This window comes from Ptychodera flava, chromosome 11 (genome assembly GCF_041260155.1).
Source record: "Ptychodera flava strain L36383 chromosome 11, AS_Pfla_20210202, whole genome shotgun sequence".
In the NCBI taxonomy this organism is placed as follows: domain Eukaryota; kingdom Metazoa; phylum Hemichordata; class Enteropneusta; family Ptychoderidae; genus Ptychodera; species Ptychodera flava.
The window spans coordinates 23934806-23960773 of record NC_091938.1 but is presented as its reverse complement, the minus strand read 5'-3'; the positions used below and the strand labels follow the sequence as shown (position 1 = coordinate 23960773).

The window sequence follows — 25968 nt, the reverse complement described above, 5'->3', positions numbered from 1 at the left end:
ACATTTAGGGCCCGCATTTGTATTATAATACGCAGTTTTGTATAACTACCACATATACCTCTAAAATTGTAACAGTTAACTTACTTAGAAAATATAACGCAAATGAAAATAGGTCCGAATTTCATTGAACTCACAGTACACGGTAATTTTGGTGCGTTGATATCATAAGTGCCCTCCATTTAGTGAGCAAATTTACCATAGCAATCGTTTTGCTTGTAAAAATTTCGATTTGCATTAAAATCCTCAATAAAGGAGCTGGGGTATTCATTAAACTTGTGTCCCAACGTATTTAATATTTCTGATTACACATACGGCATCCAATTTTTGAATGTATGTTTCCTTGCAACTAGTTTGTGCCATCAACATTACATTTTTCTTATATTCATGACAATAAGAACTTTCTATGTTCATCAAACGTACTGTATTAAGGTATTTGATATTTGTGATTGTGATTGCAAATAAGGGATCGATTATATGATCACTTGTTTCCATGGCTACTGTTTCTGCAATTTAAATTAAAATGCTCTTCAAGTGACATTATCATTGTTGTGCACATAGTCATTTAACTTATAACAAAGCAGTATTGAACTTGCCGATTACAAATATTGCAATAATTTCTATGTCATATGTTCAACGGCAACCATTTTAGTCATGAAAGTTGACAATTTTCTTAAGACACTAACAAAAATGTTTATATTCATACATTTGACTCCAGATCTAAACATCTTTTGCACCGAATCTCTTCTAATGTACTAAAGATGACAACATTCAAAGACTAGGCTTTTCTTTAGTTTGAGCATGCCTAGTAGAGGGAACCGTGCTTTAAGATATATGAATGCTACCATCATATAAAATGTAGGAAATCGGAAAAAATAAACACATTTTCAATGATATTTGAGGAGGTCACAGGTTCCAAGAAAAATGTTAGAAACTGTCATTTCCTGCTAATTGAATTTACTTGTTTATCTATTTATTCATATGTGTGTATGTTTACATATATAAAGTGTCTGCATTTTTATATATTTGCTAAATAAAGAATCACACTGAATAGCTTTCGGCTTAATTCTAACAATTTAGAACACACAGTCAGTGTTGATTAGGAAACAACTCATAAATGTGTCGTGTAGGTTACCATATATTCAAAGCCTATGTCTTTTCAACCTTATTTCTTATCTAACATTTATCTTGGGAATTCTTTTCTGACTTAGTCATTGTTACAGGTAAACACTGGATAATTTTAGGCCCGTAAATTATCCGGACCACCTTCATTAGCTACTTAGTAGCACAACAGAAGTTTCTTGCCACAAGGTGCCTAACTCATGTAATATTTTCAAGACATTACATTTTAATGCCTCGTAGAAAGAATTATCAACATTCAAATGACATTCACCATCACATTAAAAAACACAAATGATGATAAAAATACCTTGACATGACTTTCCGTCGGACAGAGGTTGATATCCACTTCCACATTGGCACTGAAAACTTCCCGGAGTGTTGACACATACATGGTGACAACCTCCATTCGAAGACTGGCATTCATTTGTGTCTTGGGGAAGAAAAATAAAGACAGTCCACAGTTTCTGGTTATCAGTAGAGATATCGTGCAGGATTACCATAACATTTCATTTCATATGCCTTCTCACGCTGTCATTTGTGTTATTGGTAGTCGAAGGGCCATAGCAATTCGGATGTGACAGAGAAAATAGACTACTTAGGACGTTAAAATAATGACTCACTACGGCGACTCTATTTTACATAACATAGCCACAATTTACGAAGGAAAGCTGAAAACGTGCAGGCACAACATGCAGGATTGGGCACATTGCATTACATTAATCTTATACACAAAATTTTCCGTATGGGGCTGCGATTTAATGTTTGGGTAAACATATAAATCGCAGTGTTATCTTTATCTTGTTTACAATTGCAAATACAGTCCCAGCGGGTAGTTAATAATAAGCGTATACACTCATCTGAATTAGTACATTCTCACAAACTTATTTTAGCTTGAAAGTAAAATAGAATATAATGCTAAATGATACAGCTATTGGGCTAGTGGATTGATAATTCCATTTCACACCTGAGAGGAGGGCTTGACTAGCTTAAGGAAACGCTTGGGTCCATACATTGCTAGTTAATCGAATGGGACATAGCAGAAGATTACAATGGAGCCGTGATACCTTACTATCCGAGGGAGCGTAAATAAGAATATAACTTTGAAGAGCCTTCTCCACAGAGTTGCAGAGGTTGGTTATGAGCTGAGAATGAATATCAATGAGTAAGAAGCTAGGTAACTATCATGGTTGAAGAACGGTGAGGCAGAAGACCTTGAGGTATAAGGTATGTAATATGTATGCCAGTCATATCGAGGCTGGCTTTGTAGTTAAGTCAAGGACGACATCTCGGTGAAACAATGTTGGTGGAGAAGCCTACTGATGCAGTTCCACTCCATCATGAACAGAAGGTCTACAAAGATCCATAGCCTTCTGAAAATTGATTTACCTATGTGGAGATCACCTTTTGTGAACATAAGTGTGGTCTGAGTGTTCTGGAAGACGTGTTCCAGAATATTTTCAGATTAATATACATACAGGATGATGGCCACGGCTAGTTTCTCGCCAAATCATATATATTTATATAACTACATAGGACAACATCATTTAAAGTAAAATTGCTCATTGACTGATACACGTTATTCAAAATATAACCTTTTCATTCAAAACAGCCCAAAAACATAATTCTACATTGAAAATTTATGAGTTAAATACTTGCAAGAATGTCAAGCTGCTGTGATATCCGGTTTTCTTAAACATAGGAAATTTGCCCGTAAAATGCGAATTTTTAATATGAATCTTTACTCATTTGAATCTAGATCTAAACATGTTTTGTTCTAAATCTATTATAATGTGATAAAATCAACAGGTTGGCCGAATTTAATCAAATATAGCACAATTTACGTTGAAAAACACCCTTTTCTTCAGTTCGAGATGCCTATGGTACAGGGAACCATGCGCTAAAGTGTATATTTCTCCTATTTTTGTATGTTAATTGAATCGCATAAAACAATATTAATTATTTTTAAAACTCCATAACGTTGTAGTGGTAACTATTTCTGTAGTAGAGTAGTGTATTTAACCGTTAAAGGTGAAAATTTCAGGAAACGTCTGCGTCCATATTCGCCACGTATGGTCACGTGGCACGACGTCACAAGTGGCTAACATGTGAGAGCAATCCCCGAGAGCAATAGTCAACTATTTAGGTACAAACTTCGAGAAGATCTCAGGTAGTTCACTATGATGAAAAGATGCGCGGTTTGGGGCTGCAAAAACACACACCTGGGTGGTTTTAGTCTACATATATGTGCCGTCAATTTTGTGTGGACCTACTTCAATGAGAGCACAGCTCTTTCTTTGCTCTGCATGGCAGAGTTGTGTGTTGAGTGACAGTGTCGGTACCTAATACCAGCAGCCGGCCCAAAGCCGAGCTAGCTCAGCCGCTGTTTACCGTACAGGAATAACATGCCCGAACATGGGGCCAACTCGCCCAGGATATTCTACGAATCAGACTCAAACCATTTCATAATTAGTAGATCCCTAAACTGTACTACTCCATAAACTGCGCCACGTTATAATGTCTAAAATACTACAGATGTAAATCCGTTCATGCTCTGCACGGACGCCGGACGTGACAGTCTACAGCCTGGACATAGGACTGATGTGTATTGAATGGGATCGAATCAGGCTTGCCACCTCAGTTAGTAAATTGCATTTTGTAAAGTTTTTACTTTTTTCCAGGCTCTATATACAGTTCTTTAGGTCTGCTATTCGTATCATTGATTATTTAACTGTGGTTAAATATACAGAACCAAGCCAAGGGCGAGATCACGGTTGAGCCAAGTCCAGAGTGCGGCAGGTCCCCGACTAGGCAACTGACAATTTTCAATCAACTTTCCGATGATTGCATCTTGTCAGTTTCAGGGCTGGAACCCTCTTCAGATCGTATGGATCGTATACTCGGGTGTACAAGGAAAAGTGTCCTACGCCTAAATCATGCTCTAAAATGTCCTCTTCCATTAGAAATGTCAACGATTGGAGTAGTCAATTTATCATCGACAAATCAAAACGTGGGTTAGCGGCCATATTGGCTCTTATTATTTCAGCAAGTCTGTGGGCATATAAATATCCAAACAGAATAAATTGAAGGAATTTTAATAAAATCAATCGAATGTCACGTTTGTGGTGAGGTGACATTGATGCAATGAACTCTGGTAGGCTTACGTGTTGTCGGGGGTGTCAATGCTGCTCTAATAACTTTTGCAAAGAACAGGGCAGGCAGATCGAAAATTTTCTAGATTTCTTGCGAAGCTGTGAATTGTTTGCTTTGGCCTATTCAACTAGTGGCCGGCTGGTCCAGGGAGACATTTCAGGCGGAGTGACCTGAATCACAAAATCTATGCTCACAATATTCCCAATGGAATCATTTTGAACAGTAACACCAGACTTTTTATCACTGGCTACCATCTGAATCAATCGTTCCAGAGAACATCCTGTTGCGGTAGTGATTGTCGCTTTACAAATTATAGACAGAACTTCAGATAGATTTCATTCTGCAGTTGTGTATATACCACTATATAGTTCTCCGTTCTACACTCATGAACGCCACTTCTGACGTCATAGAAACTGACGCGGTCCCCACGGAGGTTTTTCGTCAAGCAATGGACATTTTTCAATCTCACCATTATTTATCAACGGGGAAAGGGAAAAACACCATTTAGCTTAGAAAGTATTTATTTATTGAAAAACAATAAAAAAATATTTTCTAGGTGAGATATACGCTTTAACACATCAGAACTATACTATCGTGTAAAATACATGGAATTGGAAGCATTATTTTAAAACATGTTGTTTCCTTCTACTTGTATTCATTTGTTTATTCGTTGATTAATATGTGTGTATGTTTACGTATATTCTACATTTTGATATATATTTTGCTAAATAAACAAATTAGACTAAATAGTTCTCGGTTTAATTCCAACAATTTAGAACACACAGTTAGTTGGATTTTGAAACAACTCATAAATATGCATGCCGAGTATGCTACTCTATATTCAAATCCCATGCACTTTCACTGTTACTTTTACGTACTACAATTAACAGCATTTCTCTCTGGGATGCCTTTCCAACGTATTCATTTATGAGACGTTGGATAATTTTAAGCCCGCAAATTATCCTGACCACCATAAGTTAACTACAAGCACAACATAAGTTTCTCAGCACCAAATGCTAAACTCATGTGATGTGCATGTCATGAGATTGTATATTTCTATGCCGCATAGAAACAATTATTGCCATGCAAATGACATTCACCACCATAATAATACTAAAGATCAAAAACTGATGATATAAATACCTTGACATGACTTTCCGTCGGACAAAAGTTCATATCCACTTCGACATTGACACTGAAAACTTCCCTGAGTGTTGACACACACATGGTCACAGCCTCCATTCGAAGACTGGCATTCATTTGTGTCTTGGGGAACAAAAATAAAGACATTCAACAGTTTCTATTTAAAAATAGAGATATCGTGCGTACGATAACACTACCATAACATTTGTTCATATGCCTTCTCATTCTGTAATTTGTATTATAAGTCGATATTGTCGTTAGACTTTAAATCTAAGACAACATACTACCAAAGCGTAGTTATCCTACTTTCAGTTTAGAATAGAATTTGTGTATGACAGAGAGACATAGAAGTGCAAATTATGACTCACTATAACGAATCTATTTATATATTTACCCAAAAATTACCAAGTAACTGAAAGTACAACCAAAATATGCAGGATCGAGCACAGTGCACTACATCACTCGTATGAACAATGTATAGCTACATCACTTGTATGAACAAAATAGCTACTAAGATAGGATAAGAGTGTGCATGCAAATCAGCTTGTGAGAGAAACATGGATAATGTTGAACCACATGTACCAGAAAAAAACTGACATAAGGATCTGTTAAATGTGCACAAAGATAGGCGCGTCATATGTAACATCTGGCTGAATGAGGAACCTCCCTAGATTGTGGTTTAGGTGGTTGGACTGGTTAAGGAAAGGCTGGGGTCCATTCATTGATAGAATGGCACATAGAAAAAGATTACAGAGGAGCCGTGATACCTTACTATCTGAAAGAGTGTAAACAAGAATAAAACTTTCAAGAGCCTTCTCAACAGAGTGGCAGAGGTTGGTTATGAGCTGAGAATGAATATCAATGAGTAGGAAGCCGGGTAATAGCCGTCTTGGTTGAAGAACGGTGAGGCAGAAGACTTATATAAGCTATATAATAAGTGTGCACGCCTGTCAAACTGAGGCTGGCTGTGTTGTAAATTCATGGTGGACATCTCGGTGAAATGTTGGTGGAGAAGCCAAATGCATTTCCACTCCATCATGAACAGAAGACCTGCAGAGATCCATAGGCGTCGGAAAATGAAATTACCCATGTGTAGATCACCTTTTGTGAACATGAGTGTGCTCTGAGTGTTCTGGAAGACGTATTCCAGAACATTCTCAGATTAATATACATACAGGATGATGACCAGGGCTATTTTCCCCTCAAATCATGTATTGAAAATATCTGCATATGACATTATTTAAAGTGAAATGGATAGTTAACGTAAAACGGCATATAAGCTTTTGAAATGGTCATTGATTGGTACAAGTTATTCAAATTTAACTCGTTTATTCAAAAACTCCCTAAAACATAATTAGTTCCAGAGACCAGCTCTGGAACTGTTAGTTTTTGCTCACTTTCCTTCTTTCTTTCTTTCTTTCTTTCTTTCTTTCTTTCTTTCTTTCTTTCTTTCTTTCTTTCTTTCTTTCTCTCGTATTCCTACACAGAATATGCTACATACAAATTTTACCTTCATTACCCAGAATGCATTGCGACACGCTTATGACGTCATCGCTCAGCTCGGATGGGTTTTACGGGCATTTCTTGTTTGTTTATTTATTTATTTTTTATTTTGCATTGCACAAATATCAAATTGCGTTAAGCTATTAATAATTCTAGCTTTCTTTCGCTTTGTTTTTTGTTGCTTTTTGATTTTATTTTTCTCTAAATACTCGCCGTACGTGGCGCTATACTGTCACGCTGGTTTTCGCCCGAGTGCTCATGGGTTGAATGAGATTAACGATGGCGGCGGATACGAACGCTTCCCTCGCGAAAAGTAGGCTTTGCGTAAGTGTGTGCTCGAAAACGAAGATCAATGCAAAATTGGGATTCAAAATCGGCTGTTTCGGCGGAGAAAACTGTCTGCCGTATTTCTGAGGAGCCACCAGCGGTTTTTTCTATATCAGTCTGCAGGGCTGTGGTGGGAGGCCGTTTAACGCCGGTAACACACAGCCCTGCCATGCAGAGCTAGGTATTCATAGTGAACTGTCTGTCACCGCACCGGCATGCGTTGGCTGCACGTAAAAGCAACTCAACTTTCCAAGATCAAACGGTCAGTATCTTGTGAAAACAGCGACATAGCAATGAAAATTGTTTTAGTCAGTGGTAAAAACTCTTAACAGATGAAGCGTTAATTGCTTTTAATCAAATGAAAATACATGTTGCCTCGGTTTTCAAGTTCAACGGCCTAGGTCCGATGTCTCCTCTCGTCTGATATACATTTCTGTGCGTTGTCGCCCGTATGTATCTGTTGCGTTTTTACCGTACATGTTAGCATTTGTAATCTGTGTACTGTAATTCCCTGGACTGCTTGCTTTTAGTTGCATTCTGTTGTTGTATCAGCCCTCACTATAGGTACGTGCTTGCATATTAAAATCCCAAGCACTCTTTCATTCTGCACCAATCTTCGTCACACATCTCTTTTCTTCCGCTGCTCTGGTCTCTGGAACTTCGCTTTTGCTTGCAAATGCTTTCTAGTTTTACATTGAATCTGTATGTGTTAAATTCTAGTAAGAAGTGCAAAGTGATATCTTCAAGAGCAGGTTTTTTCAAGGTAAATGGTGGGTACTTTCCCAAATACACAGTAAAATATGAAAAATAATGTTACAAACGACTGGAATATTGGATTCTTATAACATATAAATATATGCAGGAAAATAATATTTTTTGGTCATTTGACTCTAGATCTAAATGTGTTTTGTACTAAATCTATTATAATGTAATAAGATCAAAAAGTTTGCCAAATTTCAATCAAACCTGACAATGAATGTTATAAAATTATCCATTTCTTAAGTTCGAACATGCTTATTACAGGGAGCCATGTCTTAAGATATCTGAACTATACTATCCTATAAAATGTGGGGAATAGGGTAGAGTATTTCTGAAACTGTCGTTTTCTACCATTTGTATTCATTTGCTTATCTTTTGATTCATGTATGTGTATGTTAACTTACATTGAAGTCTCTGCATTTTTATACTTTTGCTACATAAACAAATTACACTTAACAGTTTTTTTGCCTAATTCAAACTATTTAGAACAAACAGTCAATTTTGATTTGGAAACGACTAATAAGTGTGTATTGTAGGTTATTTTGTATACAAAGCCCATGTCTTTTCAATCTTATTTCTTACCTAAGACAATAAACAACATTTATCTGGGGAATTCCTTTCTGACATGTCAATTTTAACCGGTAAACACTGGATAATTTTAAGCCCGTAAAGTATTCTGGCCGCCTTCAGTTAGCTGCAAGCATAATAAAAGTTACTTTACACGAAGACCCGAACTCATGTGATGTGTATGTCATGAGATTATATTTCAAAGCAACTTTGAAAAAATTGTCGACATTAAAATGATAGTAAGTATAAAAATAAAAGAACATACAAAACTGATGATATAAATACCTTGACATGACTTTCCGTTGGACATAAGTTGATATCCACTTCGACATCGACACTGAAAACTTCCCGGAGTGTTGACACATACATGGTGACAACCGCCATTCGAAGAGTGGCATTCATTTGTGTCTTAGGGGAAGAAAGTAAAGATATTCCACATTTTCTGTTTGTAAGTAGAGATATCGTGCAGGATTACCATAACATTTCATTTCATATGCGTTCTCATTCTTTCACTTATGTTTTTGATCGATATTGTCAATAGACTTTTCATCTAAAATAACATACTACCAAAGCGTAGTTATCTCACTTTCGGTCCACAGTCGAAAGGCCATAGCAATTCGGATATGACAAAGAGAATCGACTGCTTAGGATGTCCAAATTATGACTCACCACGGCGACTCTATTTTACATAAAATAGCCACAATTTACTAAGGAAAACTGAAAAGTGCAGCCACAATATGCAGGATTAACCACATTGTACTACATCAAAAGTATTAACAAAATAGCCGTAATCTCTTAACAACGGTATCTCTTGCTAACATATTCATAGCACCTGGATAGTTTTTTAGACCCCCATTTTTCAGTATACCTTCCAGCCGAACTATTCTCAAACACCTGAATTCAGATTCTTTCTTAAAGCCAATCACGTAAAGACAGCCGATACATGTCAATATATTTTATTCACATTCTATGCTTGACAAAACTAAAAAAGATGCATATAAGAATTGCCTTAGACATAATTTCGATGTACAAATGAAATATATTATAGAATGAAGTAATAGAATAACAAGGCATAGCACTTGACCAAGATCAGCATCATCACTGTACCAGAAAAGTACCACCACTGTATGTGTGATTTTTACTGTCGCTAGTTCTTACACTTACCGCATTCGACTTTGATTGAAAGTACTGTAACAAATATGTTGTTGAAGCATTAGATAATCCCAAATGACTCGCTAGCAAATCACTTGATGAAAAGGCAATCGCTACTTCAAAAAAGTATTTCTGGTGAAGTTTAACATTTGACATACTCATGATTAAACACTTAATGAGACCGTGACGATTTGTCTCGCCATCTGCTCTTGAACACCCTAACGTTGTCTGGGCGGTCGGTCACATATGTGGCTCTTTTTAATTTTCGGTTCAGAACCAAAAACCCGGACGATGAAAAACAGAAAAAAGCGTCTCACTTGATTACAACACGCATCTACCTTTGCTGATTATTTGGCCCTCATTGCCATCAAGAGATTAAAAAGACTCACCATGTTGACAGCAAGTTCCATGCCAACCAGAAGAGCAGGCACATGATCGAGATAAAGGTGTGCCACGGCCATTGCACCCAGGCACATTGCATGAACGTGAATCAGACAGTGTATATGAGCAACTACCTCCACAACTTGCTTCCCTGGTAAGACGTCGACTTCTCGTCTGTCTTCCGTCAGTGCCACACTGGGTGGAACATGAAGACCAGCTGCTCCAACTACTAACCTGGCAGTTGACAGAACTACAGCGACGCCGGCGCCGACGACGGTCCCACCAGCTACCGTTCGTAATACACAACATCATCAAAAACAAAAGGATCGTCAGCGCGATGACTCTTTGTCTTTTCATCATGGCTTTGAAACTTTTTCACGGTGTCATTTATGCTCTGCTTTCAAAATAATAGAAGAAGGGGTTGGGATTCATGCTCGAGTACATGCATTGATGTCCAGCGGACTTAAAAAGGACAAGCCTGTGTTCATTAAATATGCACAAATAAGTTCGACCATCCTTGGTAGTCGATCATAAATTTGCGCAAAAATGGGACTGAGCTTATCTTTTCATCATATAAGATCAGTAAATGAGTCATCATTGCTAAAGATTATAATAAGTGCCAGGCTAATATATTTCAGAAAAAAGTCACAAAATAAGAAGACATGCTTAGGATTTGGGTTGCCCTAATGGCTGAATATTGCATTTAAAATGATTGTGTGATTATTTTGATAAAGTCATATTTACAGCCGAGGGATCAATAGATGCGTTCGTACAAATGTTAAAATAAAGAGTATTGTGTGTTCGATTACACAGATTTTGATAATTATTGTGCAAAAATCAATCAGGCATTGAGTGATTTTAGGTAGAATGTGCCTCGGGGACAGATATACCCTCAAACTTTCACAGCATCAAAAAACGTACGACCACTTTTTTCACAATACCATATTTCTCCTTTTCATGTTCTGCCATTCGGGCATTCCATAATCCTTTATCTTGGGGAATATACGTTCGGAAGAGCTCACAGAAACTTCTGCCTCTCCTACTCCAAGTATATGTAACGCGGTTGCTGCCTTCTGAGATTTAATTGCTGTATTTTATGAGATGACATCAATATATGATTTAGTAATGCCTTTATATGATAAGGTCGTATCAATATATGATGGGGTGACGCCTTTAAATTATGAAGTTGTGTCAATATATCATAAGGTGCCCTTAATATATAATAAGGTAACATCAATATATGATTTAGTAAAGCTTTTATATGATAAGGTCGTGATTAGGTGATGCCTTTATATTATGAAGTGGTGTCAATATATCATAAGGTGCCCTTAATATGTAATTAGGTAACATCAATATATGATTTAGTAATGCCTTTATATGATAAGGTCGTGTCAACATATGATTAGGTGATGCCTTTATTTTATGAATTTATGTCAATATCATAAGGTGCCCTTAATAATAATATTTATTTCTTTAAAGCGCACTACACATACGTCTCAGTGCGCTTTACACATTTAAAATTGATAAAACACCAGCAAAGCATGACAAACTAAAATGTTAAAACAATCAAAATAGGCTAAAAACATAAATTTCTGAAAATTTCTGCAGAGTAAAAACAGTCAAAATACAAAAAACATTATTAAAATTATACAGAGTAAGTAGCAGAAAACGTAAAATAAATCAAGCATCAGCGGTTCCGGTAAAATGGTGACTTTCCAAAACATTAGTAATAGTGCTTTGCAAAAAGGTGAGTCTTTAAAACGCGCTTAAAACAGTCAACGGAGCTGGCATTACGAATATCAGGAGGCAATGAGTTCCATAGAGAAGGTGCGCAGACAGAGAAAGCTCTCTGCCCATATGCCTTGTTGAACATTCCACGCGGTGGCACTAAGCGTAACGAATTACTCGATCTGAGATCTCTGGTAGGGGTATATCTCGATCAGATCCATGAGATAAAGTGGAGCAGCACGATGAACTATTTTAAAGGTCGTCAACAAGATTTGAATTTAATTCTAGCTTCTACTGGCAGCCAGTGTAGATCAATGAAAACGGTGTGATATTATCAAATTTTCGAGTACGCGAGACAAGGCGAGCTGCAGCATTCTGAAGTGATTGAAGGCGTCCGAGCTGAAATTTCCCAACACCATACAAAAGGCTGTTGCAGTAATCCAGCTGAGAAGTTACAAATGCATGGACCATCTTTTCTGTGGTGGGTCTGTCCAACAATTGACGGATCTTGCCAATTCTACGCAATGCATAAAATCCATTCTTACAGATGTGGCTGATATGGTCTGACATCGAGCCGTCATGGGTAAGTTTCACACCGAGATTATCAATATATGATTTAGTAATGTCTTTATATGATAAGGTAGTGTCAGTATATGATTGGGTGACGCCTTTATATTATGAAGCGCTGTCAATAAATCATAAGGTGCCCGTCATATATAATTAGGTTACATCAATATATGAATAGACAATGCCTTTATATTTCGAGTCAATAACAGTATATGATTAAGTAGTGCCTCTATATTGTTAGAGCACAACATTATATGAATTGAAAAGGCCATTACATTATAAGGTAATGTAAATATATATTTAGTAGCGGGAATATATTATGTGCGCACGCCATTATTAGTATGTGTAACGCCTTATTATTATGTTAAAAATCATTATATGATTATATAGAGGGCGCATGTCTTCGAACACTTTCTTTGAGCGTGCAAACATTCATTCGATATGTTCGACGTCGAGAGTGCAGCGCAGTGTAAGTGATCCCATCGCAGCTAGCAGTGCAGGCCTACGGTCAACTTTCGACGAGATATATCTCGCGAAAGGACATTTCATTTCTTTTTTCTCCAAGTCGTATAGGCCGTGGGCTAGAGGGGGTCTACGTGCACCCCCCCCCCACATGATAACAAACCTGTATTTTTCAGAAGCCTTGGGATCCCTAGAATACGAAATGAAATTTTAACAGAAAAAATATAGGGATGCAATAGCTCTTACAGTCATGTTTTGAATGGTACCGCAAAATCACGATTTTGCAACCCACATGCATATTCGCCAAATCAGTCTTCTTGTAAGTCATCTGCTGGGCTTGTTTTTTGAATATAACCTCGCTTGTTTGATATCACTAGAAAGGCACTTAATTTTTCTATAAGGTGACATATTGTACTATGCAATATCTTCTACATTTTTTCGTGAAATATGACCAAAAGTTACCCCATACCCCAAAGTTTAACATCGCAAATTACAGTAAATCTCAAATTCTACCAATTTTTTGGCTAGGCATAGTATAAAATGCAATGCATTGTATGAAATCTGTTTTATTTGGTACAGGGACATGTAAGAAATCTGAAATTGAATTTAACAGGAAAAATATTGGGACTGTACAGCTGTAACAGTCATATTTTGAAGGGTACCGCAAATCACAGTGTTGCAGATTTGCGTGCATTTTTGTTAAACCTATCTTTCTTTAAGTCAATTTCTGAGCTTGTTTTTGAATATAACCTAAGTTGTTAGGTATCATTAGAAAGATAATTTACTAGTCTCTAAAATGGCATATTGCAACATGCAATATTTTGTATAGTTTTCATGAAATATGACCAAAACTACCCCATATCCAAAGGTTTACATTGAAAATTGCAGTCATAGCTAAAATCAAATTCTACCAATGCAATATGTCATCTTAAAGAGGAATAAATTGCCTTTCTAATGATACCAAACAAGTGAGGTTATGTTACAAAATAAGCTCAGCAGATGACTTACAAAAAGAAAGATTTGACGAAAATGCATACTGGTTGCAAAATCGTGATTTTGCGGTACCCTTCAAAACATGGCCATAACAGCTATTGCATCCCTACATTTTTTTCTGTTAAAATTCCATTTCGTATTCTGGGGATCCCAAGGCTTCTGGTTTGTTATCCTGTGGGGTGCACGTGGGTCCCCTCTAGCCAACGGACTAGTATTTCCGCAGTAAACAATGTCATACGAGGGCGGACAAGGAGAGACGTCAAACATAAAGTTCGATCGTGCATAGTTGTGGAAACGCAGCTATCTGTGGTATCGTGGCGTGGTATCGTGCGTCACTATGCGGGTCATCAAAAGGTCAACACCGCCATGGGGTTTACCATTTGATGACCTGCGTAGCGACGCACGCTGGTCTACCCCGCCAACAGATAGCTGCGTTTCCACAGTTAGATCATGGACTGCAATATTATTGTGTTTAGCTGATCGAAACACAGCTGTATTTCGATCAGCTACAGCTGTATTTCGATCAGCTAAACACAAGAATGTTGCAGTCTAATATCGAACTGTATGTTTGACGTCTCTCCGTGTCCGCCCTCGTCTGACATTGTTTACTGCGGTAATACGACTTGGAGTGAAAAGAATGTCCTTTCGCGCGATATATCTCGTCGCAAAGTTGACCGTAGGCATGCACTGCTGGCAGCGATGGGATCACTTACACTTGCGCCGCACTCTCGTCCGGTGCAACTGTGTTCTTGCACTTACTCTGGAGTCTTGAACGATCACAAATCGTACTCACGCAAAGACGCGCCAACTGCCCATCTGATAATGAGATCACTAATTTAGGATCAACTCATTCGTCTATGAATTTCCCCAAGAGATTTCCGAGTCCCAACTCCATGAGCGATGTACCCCACAAGAACTTATGCGTCGGGCAAAGCGAATGAAAGTTTGCACGCTCAAAGAAAGTGTCCGAAGGCATGCGCCCTCTATATAATCATATAATGACTTTAAACATAATAATAAAGACGTTACACATACTAGTAATGGTGTGCACATATAATATATTTACGCTACTAGATAATATATTGACATTACCTTAGAATATAATGGCTTTTTAAATTCATATAATTCTGTGATCTAACAAATAAGCACTACTTAATCATATACTGTTTTTGACTCGATATATAAAGGCATTGCCTATTCACATATAGATGTCATCTAATTATATTTACGGAACCTTATGATATATTGACACAACCTCATAATATATAGGCGTCACTTAATCATATATTGACACGACCTTACCATATAAAGGCATTACTAAATCATACATTGATGACACCTAATTATATATTAAGGGCACATTATGATATATTGACACAACTTCATAATATAAAGGCGTCACCTAATCATATATTGACATGACCTAATCATATAAAGGCATTACTAAATCATATATTGATGTCACCTGATTGTATATTAAGGGCACCTTATGATGTATTGACACCACTGCATAATATAAAGGCCTCACCTAATCATATATTGACACTACCTTATCATATAAAGGCATTGCTAAATCATATATTGATGTCACCTAATTATATATTAAGGACACCTTATGATATATTGACACCACTTCATAATATAAAGGCGTCACCTAATCATATATTGACACGACCTTATCATATAAAGGCATTGCTAAATCATATATTGATGTCATCTCATCAAATACAGCACATAAACCTCAGAAGGCAGCAACGGCGTTCCATATAAGTGCGCATCTTTGTGAATAGCATAGGGTGAGGAGGTAGAAGATGAAGCTAGCGCAATTAACGAGAGGAGACCCTGGACAGAAAATTGGGGTCACGAGAAAGACTTGATGTTAAAGAGGCTTTTTTTACGTTACAGATTTGCTGAGGGGTCTCAAACCTTTTCCTTATTCAGTCGCACAAATCGCCATATATGGAAGGCGGTAGTAAAACACGCCCTCGAGCGGCAGCTAAGTGCCAGTAGACTCTACTGACCAATCACATCACTGCTTTTTTAACCTGCAGATATAAGTCCTATCGAAAGTACACATACTCAAGATTTGAGTTCTGGAAAATAAAATCTGATTGGCTGAAATGTCCAGGCTCTCGTTTACAGACTTGTGAATAAGGGCTCTGACAATATACCGTTGTGTTTTCTGCAGGTGATCGTTTCCGGCCATCTTGCCCAAGGCCCGGCCCCTTCCCCCTCCGTCGAGAATGATGATGACACATTTGCAATCCCTCAAAATATACTAAAAGGAAATCTTGGTTTAAAACTTTTGTTGGTAGCTGCATCTTGAGGGGGACAGAATACGCGAGGTCAGAACGAGGGAAAGCGCGGCCGATTTGTAAAATCATGACATTGTGATGATTGTGCTAACCCGCTCCATTCACAGTGGTCTGGAACGGACGCTGCTAATTCCGACACTTGCACACACTTTGCCAAGGTCAATTATTAAAGGCTTTAAAGCCTGCCTCGAAATGGAGCGGGATTAGGATTAGTGTCAAGTTTGTGTGAGCCTTTTTGGGCATGGCTCTGCATAACTAGTCTCTTGGTAACGGTTCCAATCGTTCGCATTATCTGCGTAATCCGTTTGCTCCCAAATCACGTTCGGACTAATATAGGTACGTACAGCCTTCGTTTCCCTGTCCGTTTCAGTTATGCCATGGCAATACTCGAAAGAAAAACAAGAAAAACAAGAAATTGAAGAAAGGAAGAAAAAATATCGACTTCATCAAACAGGAGCTTGCTAAGTTGTTTACTGAATTTTAGAGGCCATGTCAACGTTCTCATGAAAATGATTCAGTTACTGACCATCATATGTACATATGGAATTGGCGCAGTACATCGTTGAAGTAATCATCGAAAAGTAATGAATATATATATAAATTACAAAGAACCCGAAATTGGCAATTGCGTATGGTGATTATTACCGATGAACGTTGACTTAACTGACAGTGTGTCCATCTGAACGTGGACGGAGGAACACGATCAGGAAAATTGCATGCGTAAATATAACTTCTCGCAAACGAGCGCATGAAGGCGCGACTAGGCTTTTTCTTTATTATCCAATAATATCGTCCTCGATGTCTAAGTTACAAAGTTCCAGGAGCATGAGACCAGAATGTTGTAACGTGGATAATATTATTGATATTATCCGATGAAACCGCGCTTTGGGCATTTTCAACAAACCAACTTCTAATATTAGACACTAACTTTAAAGTTAGACAATATTATCGATTTTATCGGATAATATCCGAAAAACATCATGTCGGGTATCAGCTCTTTCCAAAGTCTTCTAATAAGTATTAAAAGAATGGGGGGGCTGTCGATGAACGATCGCGACATGCTTTTTTATCGGACATTACCGATAATGTCGTCTAACATCGAAGTTTGAGTCTAATATTAGAGGAGTGTTGAAGCGGAGAATGCCCGACACTCTCGTTGTAACATGGGCCGCGTCAAGCAAAAACAACCCTGATGTCAGGTCACATGATTTCGAGAAACATTGTTGCAAAAATTGATATACAAAATTGCAAATTTATTGTTCTATTTTGTTTGAAGATCCATCGAAAACACTGTATTTTGCTGACTATAAACAAGTGAAGTCGCTTTTACTTCGTTCTTAAAGTTGCAATATGGATCAGAATTGACCTTCATATTTCGAAGATTTAACTTTATAGAAAAAATCACAGCAATCTTATTTGCAGATTCGACCATTAACAGGAACACGGGGATGGCTCTAATTTGAATAAATTGGTTTAATTACCGAATAAATTGCTGTTTTGGTACGTACGGTTTGCGAGAGTAAAGCACAGAATTTGAAACGTCATGTTAACTATTTGAATATGTACGCATGCGTATATGGTGCATGGTAACGGTTTGCGGAATTGCAACATGACTAGCAAGCCTTCCCACGGGCAAGCGGTCGGGTCTCTGCCCGCGCCCTAGGTCTCTGCTCACTGATTCAGTCTAGTAAAAATGGAAGAAATTTGGCAAAAATGTCGGCAAAATAAATATTGTTTGGTCTGATGGAAAGATGGAACCAGAAAAAAGAGTGACACGCGACTATTGCACCACGTCGAGGAGGCAGACTGTCACGGTGTATACAGTTTCTCGCGAAAACACCAACGTCGCCACTGTGTGATGATAAACTTCGCTAGCCAGCGGTGTTTCCTCGGGCAACACCGACCTACCAACATCGTGCGGACCCTATGATTTGTAATGTGAACTGGGTCGTAGTCCCTCCGCAAGGAAATAACTTAGAACTGTTAGAATTCATTGATAATCTATTATCCTTCAGGTCAAATATGCATTTTTCGGAAACAAAGAAAAACTGCAGTCTCCATCATTAATAATGGCATGGTCTCATTAACGACGCGTCGATCGACGCGCTGAGCGCTGACATGGCCATGCAAGACCAGACTCAGGCCTCTGAGCAAGACAGTTGCCGAACTTCTGCAGTGGTGGATGATACTGAAGTGGGCAAAGCTTTCAAATAAATATAGCGTGCAGATACCTCGCCTTTTAACATGAAAAATGTAACAACATGTAACGGGGAAAGGATTGCGGAAACGCTGTCAGGCACGTACACAGTACACAGTAGGTGCACACGGCGTGGCACTGACATACATGTATATGGGCGAGAAAAATCAATCACACGATCTTTTGTAGAGCTGTACTTTATCATATCGATATACCCATATTTCTGAACTATTGTGATGCTACCAAAGTTAGGTAAAAAGGCAAAATTTACAATGAATAGGGCCTATATGTCAAGTTCTGTCATCGTGTCAACATCGCCCCTCCAATGTGCACTCTATGGAGACGTCATCACTCTTGGTGGTACTTGTCACGTGCACAGCAGAAAATGCCAATGTTTTTGTTTTGAAAGTTTGTTTACAAAGCAGCTTTTCTAGGCGGCCGAAACGTATCAAAATGAACGTGTTTGTGTACCGGGATTGGTAAGAGGCTTAGCTAAGAAGAGTACTTTGTAGTATGTTCCATTTGCTTTAGGTTTACGAAAAAAAATCGAAAATTTTGATCCATATTGCAACTTAAGTGATCGCAGGTAACATTTTACTCACAGAAATATCCAGGTTGATGTAAATAACAGAAAAAACAACATAAAGTTAAAATTATATTTAGCTTGAAATTACGACTCGAACCGTTTCCGCGGGAACGTGGTTTCCCGCCTTACACAGATCGGCTGCTACATATCATTGACTCGCAAAGCCAAGTCAGTGTGTCGACTACGTCCGCAAACTTATGTTTTTTTCCAAGTATGTCTGCAAGCTTATCCGATAATATGTCCGGATTGGACCAAGAATTGGTCAATTTATTGCTTGATCGTCGAAATGACGTTTTAGGTGATCGAGAACACGCCGAATTCGAAGTAGTTCTAGAACACGAACCAGTTGTCAGCCATCCAGCCGCGGTCCCCAGTCACTCGGAGTCCGGCCAAACTGTCGACGATGTTGATGACGAAGAAGGCTTTCGCCAGCTAACCCAGGGTGAGATTAGTCAACGCTCAAGGGATTTTGTAGCGTCAACATCGAGCCGTTCCCAGACAATGGCGAACGAAAGTGGTCCTGAAAATGCAGACACCCTTGATCCCTTGGATGAAGCTACAGCTCGTAGCTTAATGGAGGCTGAGAGTGAATATGTTACAGCAATTTGATTAGTTTCTTTTCCTTTTCTACTTCTGTGATAATCTTTAAGACAATCAATCTGCAAGGCAGTTTATGTATTGACAAATATGTTATCTTTTACAAGCACACAGTAAACTGTTCTTGATTTTTCATTTACAATATTTGACATAGACTGAAATACATAACATGCAACCAATGTTTACACTTTGCCCATACACCAGATACATGGAGAAATTTCAACATACAATCATCAACTCAGAAACCCTACAGGGAAAAGTAAACATTGTTTTCTTCCAGAACAGCTGGTGCATCCACATCTGGAACAACTTACAAACTTAACCAATGACACAAGGATGATGGCACAAGAGATAAAGTTAAACTGTGGTGAACTTGACTATTCCTTTCAAATCCTTACCTAACTTGACATCTTAAACTAAAATACACTGCATGGTTAATTGTGCACAAAAATACATCGGCGTGGACCATTTTAATAAGGGATAGTGTCTGGAAGATCGATGAGGTACATTATCTTTTTTATCCAATCCATTGTACATTCTTTTTTCCCCACTCTCCCACCTTTTCTTTTTGTCAAACCTTCTCTGGCTGAATTTTTATTGGCATTTGTTTGGAATTTTTTCAAAATCTGCCAGGAATTTTTAACCGCATTTCAACACCAAATACAGTTTACCATATCAAATGCTTACTAAATCACCGCATTATATACTCTTAGTTCCAGTAGGTTTAAAATTACCCAAAAAAATCTTAAAAATACAAAATGAAAGATATCCCAGTAACACTGAAAGTTTCGCAAAGTTGCCCCCAAAATTCAAAATTCCGGATTTCAACTTAATTTCAATATATCTTATTAAGAAAAACCCTAAGAACCGGTTTACTAAATATCAAAGCAATCAGACTGGTAAATTTTGGGAAACAAAATTTTGACAAAAATGAGAAAAATTGCCCCCAAAATACAAAATTGCAGATTTCATCCTAATTTTAAATATATCTGATTAACATAAACCCTAGGAACCTGTACACTAGATATCAAAGCTACCAGATCAGAAGTTTTAGGAGAAAAATTGTTTGACCAAAAAAGGCAAAAATTGCCCCAAAATAAAAAAAAAATTGCCAGTTTCAACATGCCTTCAATACATTATATTGAGATTAATCTTAGATACCTGTATACCAAATATCAAAGCTATCAAATTAGTAGTTTTGTGATTAAAAATTTTTTATCAAAAATTGGGAAAATTGCCCCAAAATTACAAATATGACAATATCAATACAATTTGTACAAGCATGACTGAGGTCATTCTGAGGAACATGAATATTAAATTTCATAGCCATCACGTTTCATAGCAATCAGACGAACAATTTCAGAGAACAAGATTTTTTGACTAAAAACGGAAAAAATACCCTAAAAATACAAACATGCAAATTTCATCCCACTTTTTGCACATATAATTTAGAATACCTAAAGAAATCTGCATACCAAGTTTCAACCAAATCTGACCAATGCTTACACAGTTTTAGCCATTTGCAGGATTTTTCCTTTTTCCCCCTCATTTGCATATTTTTGGCACTGACATGTTCATTTGAATAAATTCACATCCCCTTCCCTAGGTGCACCTGTACACTAAATACTAAGACAGTAGGTGCTACGGTTTAGGAGTTTTTGATGTGGACGGACTAACAGACATACATACATACTTAAATACACACAGACACCATTTTGCCACCTTATACGAATACCTCCCATTTGCATATATACATATGCATATATGGGAGCGTAAAAAGTTGTATTGCTAATTAATCCCTATATGCCCAAAATCAGACGTCTAGCTCTATTCGCTTGCCCAGAATTAGATGTGTGCATAATTAATGAGGTAAAGCGTGTGTTGTCATAAGGTCTCCCATCCTACTAAATACAAAGGACATAGCACTTGTGGTTACTTATTTATTGACATAAACATATATTTTAGGTAAAAGGTCATCGAGGTCACATAACATTTGTTCAAAAAATTTCTCTCCTATAGTTATCCCTATATACCAAAAATCAGACATCCAGCTCTATTGGCTTGCTCAGAATTAGATATGTACATAATTAATGAGGTACAATATGTGGCGTCATAAGGTGTCCCTTCATACCATACATGAAGGGTGTAGCACTTGTGGTTACTATGTTAAGGACAAATATGTATATTTGAGGTCAAAGGTCACCGAGGTCATGTGACATTTTGTCAAAAAAATTGAATTGCTTACTTATGCCTATATACCAAAAATCAGACCTCTAGCTCTATTGGCTTGCTCAAAATTAGATATGCACATAATTAATGAGGTACAATATGTGGCGTCATAAGGTGTCCCACTATACCATACATGAACGGTGTAGCACTTGTGGTTACTGAGTTATGGACAAATATATATATTTGAGGTCAAAGGTCACCGAGGTCATGTGACATTTTGTCAAAAAAATTGTATTGCTAAGTTATCCCTATATACCAAAAATCAGACCTCTAGCTCTATTGGCTTGCTCAAAATTAGATATGTGCATAATTAATGAGGTACTATATGTGGCGTCATAAGGTGTCCCACCATACCACACATGAACGGTGAAGCACTTGTGGTTACTGAGTTATGGACAAATATGTATATTTGAGGTCAAAGGTCACTGAGGTCACGTGACATTTTGTCAAAAGAATTGTATTGCTAAGTTATCCCTATATACCAACCAGATATGAACTGAAAATGCTCACGTGTTTCATTATATATTCTGGTTATGTGTAAATTTTAACCATGGCCACATGTTTGCAACTTCATTGAAAGTATTATGATCAACGTAATGAACAATAATCACCGCCGATTAGGTCACGAAGTATACAAATATGTAATTAGCTGAAATAAAAATATTAAAGTTCTTTTACTGCTGTCATTGATCACCACTTTTTATAGCAAGTGCAATTACCGTTGGCCAAGTCCTTCAAGCTATATCTGCTGAGCTGTGAAAGCTCATTAGACATGCAAATTATAAATTAGCTGAAAAGGTGAAATGACTTTTGATATTCTTTTAACCTGGTATAATCATCAATGTACATAGCATGTTTTGCCAACTTTGATCAAGTAAATCCCAGTATATATCCCTAATAAGCAAAGTTCATTAAATATGTAAATTAGGAATTGGTTTAAGTAAAAATGTTTAATGATTTTCAATAATGTTGTATCATAGTATCTGCAATATATGTAGAAATATGACATAAAACTGGTCCAATAATCATTTTTATTCAAGGTGATACATTACCAGGTCCATGGGACATTTGAGATTTACAAATTTAAGTAGGGACCATCCTGAACCACTGATAGTTAGTGGTGGTACCAGGTGTCCGGAATGGGTAAGCATACCCTGCTAGCATGCTACACCCGTCAGGATTGGTCCCAAAATTGTCTAATATTGTATGAAGTGATACAGTATATGAATCACTGTTATAAGTCAAAGCCGGGAATGCTGTCGCTAATCATTTGAGTGACCGAGGTGTCATATTTGGCCACAATGTCATAATATCGACCGTAGAACTTTTTGAAAGTCCTCACGAGTCTTTTGGATGTATATCCCTGTCTCACTAGTTTTGATACTAATAAGCTGTGTCTCATTTGAAAATCCGCGTAGGAATCACAAGCCCTACAATATCTGAGAAGTTGAGACACATACACACCATAAGCAGGTGCAGATGGAATATTACTTGATAAGTGGGGATAATTTATGATTTCAAAATCAAAATCATCCCTTTTGTCATACAGCTTGGTGTGTAGCCCATTAGTACCCACTTGCAGGAACAGATCAAGATATGAAGCTGAGTTCCTACTCTCAGTTGTTTCTTTGATTTCCAATTCATCAGGGTATATATGATGTAAGTAATTTGATATGTCTGGATTGTTTAGACTAATCAGATCATCAATATATCTGTGCGTGTTGTTAAAACGCCTTGCAAGTTTTTTAGACCCTGCTTTGTAGAGAGATTGTAGGAACTCTGCTTCATATGAATAGAGAAATAAGTCAGCAAGAAGTGGTGCACAATTCGTACCCATTGGTATGCCGATAGATTGTTGAAAGGTCATACCACCAAACTTAACAAATATGTTGTCGATTAAGAAATTAAGCATGTTAATAATTTCTTCATTTGTGTATTTGTGCTGGGCATCCATGTTGTTACTAAAATAACCTGACCCATGTTTGATGATAATGTATTGGTACCTTCTACTGCCATTTTTATGCAGGAAAGCTTGTTTAACAAGAGATGACAGCCTTGTTTTAAGTTTATCGTGGGGAATTGTGGTGTATAGTGTGGAAAAGTCAAATGTTCGGATTGACCTGTACTTGTTTTTCTTGACGTTTAAATCAAGCAACAATTCCTTGGAATTTTTTAATATCCACATTTGATTCAACCCACTCGTTTCATACACTTTGTCACAATATCGAAAAAGACCATTTTGATGGTTGTTAAAATTATAGTCAATAATTGTGACAGATGTTTAGTAGTGCATTTGCTTGATCCTGCAATAAACCGATGTTTGTAAGGGTTCTTGTGCAGTTTAGGTATCCAATACAACATAGGCAGTGTTTTGTCCTTCTCTTTCAAAGGAATGCCAAATTCACTGAGCATAGATGAATGGTTTGAAAAAATATCTTCATCAGAGAGGGTGGAAAGAGTATAGGTTGTATTACTCTTATCTGAATGAAGATTTAATTCATCTATTATACACTGGATATAATAATTCCTACATACAAAGATAATGTTGTTTGAAGCTTTGTCTGCAGGAACTACAACATATTCGTTGTGTAAAGCATCAAGGCATGCTTTGACAGATGGGTCATCTAATACTGAGGAAGAATTTACTCCTTTAGTGGGAGAACGGAGATGTGAAATACGTGATTTTAATTTGTCTCTGACTTTGCTCAGCCAGTCAGAGAGGCATTCCACATCAACTTCCTCAACTGCAGCCCACTGTCTCGCATATTTTTCAGCGGCATCCATGATAATTTTGAAATTAAATTTCCAATTAATATTTTGTGGCTCCCGATATTTTGGGCCATATTGAAAGAGTTGCCGGAGTTTGCTGTTGGTAATGATGGACAGGTCACCAGTTATTATGTGACCAAGTGGTTTATAGCAAAAGGGGGATGACAAGCAATTGCAAGTTCTGCTGTTGTTTGGAGGAAAGTTGAAATTTTTCAAGACATTGTTATAGTTAAAAAGTTTCCTACCAATGGTTTTTGTGTACGAGTAGGAAAACTATAGGTGGTTCTTGAAATTTAAAATATGGAGGTATTTTTTCCACAACTTTCTTATCATGCAATATATTGCTGATGTTTATTTGGTCAATCCCTTTGTTTGCAAATTGTACATGAAAAAATAAACGCTTGTCACTGTTCAAGAGTTCTGTCCTTACTACAATCTCTCTACAAAGCAGGGTTTAAAAAACTTGCAAGGCGTTTTAACAACACGCACAGATATATTGATGATCTGATTAGTCTAAACAATCCAGACATATCAAATTACTTACATCAAATATACCCTGATGAATTGTTTTGTCAACTTGGTCAAGTTGATTCAGATATATATCTCTAATTTGGAAAGTTCATTTAATATGCAAATTAGGAATTGGCTGAAGAGAAAATGCTTAATGACTTTCAATAATATTGTATTATAGTGTCTTTAATGTACATAGCAAGTTTCATCAATTTGATCAAGTCAATTAAGATAAATATCCCTTATTATGAAAATTCATTTAATATGCAAATTAGGAATTGGCTAAAGTAAAAATGTTTTTGATTTTCAATAATATTATATCACAGTATCTTTGATGTATATAGCAAGTTTCAACAACTACAATCAAGTTAATTCAGATATATATATCCCTAATTTGGAAAGTTTATTAAATATGCAAATTGGGAATGGCTGAAGTAAAAATGTTTAATGACTTTCAAAAAATATTGTATCATTGGTCCAGTCAATTTAAATATATATATCTAGTTAGCAAAGTTCATTAAATATGTAAATTAGGAATTGGCTGCAGTTAAAACGCTTAATGACTTTCAATAATGTTAAATCGTAGTATCTTTAATATACATACCAAGTTTGGTCGATTTTGATCGAGTCAAATCAGATACATATCCCTAATTAGGAAAGTTCATTAAATATGCAAACTAGCAACTCTCTTTCATGTCACCCCTTAATGCTTCCAACTGCTGATATATCTTGGTTTGATCAACATTTGTAACAAATCTCATCAAATGTGTGTAGTTGTTTTTAATGAATATCTTTTTTTTCTAAAATCATTAATTATGCAAATGAGCAAAAAGTATGCAAGCCACACCCACCAAAAACTAATCAGTTCTTGCCATTTGCTAACTGAATCTATGTACCAGATTTGATCCTGATCT

The 25968-nt window shown here is 37.1% G+C and overlaps 1 protein-coding gene across 1 annotated transcript in view; it reads right to left on the bottom strand.

The window, feature by feature from the left end:
* Positions 1–25968, bottom strand: part of LOC139143876 (uncharacterized) — a 62974-nt gene that overhangs the window by 18956 nt on the left and 18050 nt on the right. The window contains exons 2-4 of the mRNA XM_070714464.1: positions 10110–10495; positions 8854–8976; positions 1427–1549 (exon numbers count right to left, since the gene is read on the bottom strand). The gene's annotated coding sequence lies outside the window, so the exon portion shown is untranslated. The remainder of the gene's footprint in view (positions 1–1426; positions 1550–8853; positions 8977–10109; positions 10496–25968) is intronic.